Below are 5,348 nucleotides of genomic sequence, written 5' to 3' on the forward strand. Positions count from 1 at the left end.
ACCCCTGAACGCCAGATATGAACAACTCGACAATTATATTTTGTTTGGCCTTGATGGCCGCATGGCTTATGGGGTGGCAGGGTTTAAATGACATTATTAAGGCATCATGAAGGCCTGGATAATTTTGAAATAGCCTCCCAAAAATAGTCTGCGCATCTTCGAGGGCGTGTAGCTCAGAAGCCAGAAAGTTTTAGGTCTTAAGAAGGACAGGGCTGTGAACTGCACCGAATGACCTTCAAGATGGCTATTTCAGTTCAAAATCCATATAAATGTGGAGCACTACCTTTAAACTCCTGACCAGGAATTGACAACAGAACGCATACAATGCAATGTGATGCAAGTTTTCACGTGCTGGCGTGTGGTGGATCTTTTGCGTGCCAAACCGTACTTTGCATCGTTTGCGGAGTATCGTCTTTGTAATGGAGCTCAAACTTTTAGGCTATTCATATTCAGTTGATTGAGCAACCATTCGAACAATTAAACCACTGTTGGATTCAATGCAAATTGTAAGCCAGGGATGTCACTTTCTCAAATCAGTTGGTGGCTGAGCCACTAAGTTTGACAACCTGTCCCCAAAATCTGGCTCTTCTCCGAATTTGGCAACGCGTTTCAACGCTATGCTCATGGTTCGATTCATCCGTAAATGTTAATCAAACCCACGCCAATATTTCTGTCACTCTGAAACTCACCGTCCGAAATGTGACGACTTCATTCCAAGACGCCCTTATTGTGATGCAGTCAGTTGAAGGTACACCGCTAAAATGTACTTTAAACCGCCCCGTTCTGCAACTTGCCGTTGCCCGTACCGGTAGCTCAGCTGGCTGTAGCGTGTGCAACGTGATTCATAGACCTTTGGCGGGATGGGTTCGAGTCCCCTTTAGGCGTTTTTTATTTGTTCCTGACTGTGGCAGCCTGCGGTGGTTAGTAGCGGCCGTAATAACCGTCAGATAACTTCAGAGGGCAGGTTGGACCGCGCTAAACAATGCTCGCACCAAAGGAATCCCATTGGCTATAAAGCAGGGTTATGCATGCAGTGCAAGTTTCGAACACGTTTTACGTTTTGCACTGCATAATTCAGGACGTTGGACAGCGTTATGCTAGAAATAAGACTGGGAATTGAAAACCTAGGAAAAACGCTATAACCGGGCATCAGAATGCAAGCAAAAACAATACGAAATCGCTGATAAATATAGAAAAACACCATGAGAAAATGTCAAAACGCACGCACAAAAAGAAAGTTGGCTCCTGCCAACAACTCAACGATAGCACAACACCTATCGCGAAGTAAAGTGAAGTACTGCAGGTGAGTCAAAACGTCCGCTACGATAGGAATTTTGCGCGGCCAGCTTCGCAGGCTCTCGGACGCCATACATACGTTCTATGAACCGATCAAACGACGGCATATTGAGCTGCACATTCACTACGCATTGAAACTTTGTTATCTAGAGTAGTTCTTGCACATAAAAGCATGCCAACAGTTACAAGTGAGGTAATTGCATTATATCTGATGTTTGCTTCGATATCCTCAAATGTGGAACGTACCCTTTAAAATGGGGCGCAACACTGTGGACAATCGACTAGACGGTGGACTACCTGCGGCAGGTTCAACTGTCGCGCGTTCAGGACCGCCAGGAGGCCATCTGGAGCACCTCCTGTGCGACGGTTTGACAGATGTGGGATCAGTGATGACTGCCGCTGTCGCTGATCGCGTATTGCTATTCCACTGACGTTCGAATGCCACCATAGTCACGATTTTGCGGCAAAGACAACTGAGACTGATGAGAGAAGCATAGGTAAACTTTTGCATGGGCCAGCCCGTATTTTAAGAGCTCCCGTATATTACAGCAGGGGCGCAGCCAGGTTTTTATGAGGGAGGGACTCACACTTCGGTGAGTACGTATCACGCCGATTTTTTTACTTGCTGTCGGCAGCCATCTATGGTGAAGATCGAAAACTGTGGGCCTCAAGAGGGTTCTCTCTTGGCTGTGCCGTCGTATTGCAGTCCGTTGTGTTTCCCAATTCACGTGCAATCACATGAAAACTTGTCAAACCCTTGCAGACTGACCCAGCATGTGAAAAAGTTGGCATAATAAAAATATTTCTCTTCAAGATACCTACCTACAAGACCTTCACCTATACCTACAAAATACGAGGTGCAAGACACCTACAAAATACTTTTTGGCAAAAAATAAACATGATGTATTGAGATACATAACAACGATTTTTGCTTATATATTAATATATATATATATATATATATATATATATATATATATATATATATATATATATATATATAACGTAAGTCGTTCAGTGCATCTATTAACGAGGAACATTATTCACGTAAATAAGACAGTGGTATTAGCCCTCTTCCTCGGAGAAAACCAAGAGAATGTAGATATAGCTGGGTTATCTCCCTTCCTCCGGTTTTTTTCCCGAGGAATAAGGCCCATACTATTATATTATATATAACGTAAGTTGTTCAGTGCATCTATTAACGAGGAACATTATTCACGTAAATAAGACAGTAGTATTAGCCCTCTTTCCTCGGAGAAAACCAATAGAATGTAGATATAGCTGGGTTAGTCTCCCTTCCTCCGGTTTTTTCCCGAGAATAAGGCCCATACTATTGTATAGATATATATTATATATATATAATATATATATAATTATATATATTAAATATACATCTATATACACACCATAGATAATATATATCAATTCATATATATATTAACAAATATATATATACATATATATATACACACATTATATATATATATAAAATAATAATATTATATTCATATAGCCTGATAAAAAACAACTGCTGCTCAGCATATTCACGAGCTGTTTGACGCATCGCGCTAGTTTCCGGCCTTTTAGACTGGCACCATCGCTAGTTAAAAAGATGGTTCACACCAAAAATTATTCCCCCTTATACGCTCGCTCCTTACATTCTAGGGCCTCGAGATGCCTATCTCCTAGTCTGAGAAGAATGAATGGCACAATAATAAGTTTTAAGCTTTAAAGGATAGAACATTATTTTATTTTGCTACATATAAGAGCCATTATGGGAGCACTTCAAAGACACTATGAGAACACTATTGCCACAATCACACCAATAGTGCTCACCACCCAACACCTTATAGTTCAAGAGTTGTGCGAGAATTTGTTCGTCTGTTTAGGGCCGGAGCGAGTTCGTTAATGAATATGCTCTCCCAAATTTGAAGACGTTTTCTGTCAGTGCACGTTGTGGGTAGATGTCATTTGATTTTGATAATGCAGTTTGACATTCGGTCGGATGTCTTCTCTTGGTTTGCTGTCAAGTGTCTTGTTATATTTCGTTGTATTTCATTTTCAACGTCAGAGTTTGAAAAAACCGTTGTTCACCAAGATCTCCCTGATTCATATCAATTCTGAATGTAGTCCTGTCCAGTGAGAGCAGTGCCTAAATGCACGTCTAATAAATGACCTTATGACGCTAATTTTGTAGCGTTGAGGACACTCGCTGTCATCATTTAAGCACCGTCCGTTGTCAGTCTGTTTTCGGTATACAGCTGTTTTGAATCGTTGTCCTTGTCCATCAAAGACACGTCAAAAAAGACTATTGTGTTTTGTACACTTAGCTCTGTTGTGAGTTTTAAACCAGACCGCTCTTCAAAGGTGTTTTTGAGACGTCCTGATATAAATACGAAAATATTTAACTTTCTTATGAGAAACAGCCCAGACAAACCCGACATACTAAAATGCACCAATGTAGTGTAACTCAAATGCAAACGTCGAAGGCTGCAAACTTCGTCTCATACACTACATTGGTATGACCACGACACTCTCACGACGCCCGACAATGCACTTACGTGACGGGGCACCTCTGGACCACATGCAACACGAACACATGACATTGACACGGGAACAACTAACAGACAACACGGACATTTTACGGCCGTGCAATGACAGAAGACGCCTTCAAATTTGGGAAAGCATATTCAGTAACGAACTCGCTCCGGCCCTAAACAAACAATTCTTGCACAACTCTTGAACCATAAGGAGTTGGGTGGTGAGCACCATTGATGTAATTGTAGCAATAGTGTTCTCATTGTGTCCTTGTAGTGTTTGTAATTATAAGTGTTTCTTATATGCATCAAAGTGAAATAGGGCTTTGTCGTAGTTCAATTAGTCATGCTTCATTTATGTTCTCCGTACCAAAGTATGTTTTCCAATAACAGTGCACAATTTTGTATCCTGTAAAAGTCAAAACTTATTTATTGCGCCATTCAGTCTTCTCCGACGAGATAGGATCTCGAAAGGTTAGAATGTAAGGAGTGACGACTATATGAGTAATTTTGTGCGAACCATCCTTAATCTAAGTGATGATGCCAAGTCAAAAGCCCGGAAACTGGAACGATATGTCAAAAAGCTCGTCCATGCTGAGTCAGCAGTTATTTTAATCAAACAGCTATAAAAGAAAGGATTCTGCCAAAATATTCAGATATGCATATGCATATACATGCATATATGTTTATGTTGATATATGCGTGCATGTATATGTATATATAAATATATATATAATATATATATATATATATATATATATAAATATGTATATACTGTGCGTGTTTATCTAAATATAATGCAAATAAATACTAGTAGAACTAACAAACTGTAATAACGAGCACCTTTGTACACATCACTATTTGCGGATAGGTAGGGGAGAGCGCGGTGAGTTGCATCATGTCCGAGCAATATCAGAGTGATTTACTCTAAACCTATGCGACAGATGCCGATCTTGAGTCATTCGCCTGACGCAAAGCAGCCCCCCTTATCACTTAGTGAACTTACTTCCGGCTACACATCTGTACGGGTTTGGGATGAGGGCGACAATCTTTCGTGTATCGCTGAAAAACTGGAGATCGGTGGCAGCGTGTGCTTTAGGTCTTCCACCGTAACAAGAATAGCATCAATACTCTACCGAGTGGTGTAAAGTGCATGTGCCGCATGTGCCGCAGAACATTTGACGCCTGCTTCCCAAGGATTTCAGGGTAGCGCGAACTTCCGTCCAGGATGTTGGGTGGTGCATGTTTTATGAGTTATGCGTGGGGCACGGTGTATCAGTAATACAATGCTCCGGCAATAATACCATGGGCTTATCCCTTCAATGATTGACTGAAATGATTGCCATCATCTACTGTGGGTTAGATAATAAGTCAGCATTTACAGTACGTATGAAGATTCATAATTCCTACCTAAGCAGCCCGAAGGTAGTAAACTTTTTAGTAAACTTTCCCGAACATGTGATACAATTTAGGCCAGGGTGGGACAGGCTGTACCAAGATAACCGGGCCACCGGT

Source organism: Pollicipes pollicipes, unplaced genomic scaffold (assembly GCF_011947565.3).
Source record: "Pollicipes pollicipes isolate AB1234 unplaced genomic scaffold, Ppol_2.1 Scaffold_7231;HRSCAF=8579_pilon_pilon_pilon, whole genome shotgun sequence".
Classification (NCBI taxonomy): domain Eukaryota; kingdom Metazoa; phylum Arthropoda; class Thecostraca; order Pollicipedomorpha; family Pollicipedidae; genus Pollicipes; species Pollicipes pollicipes.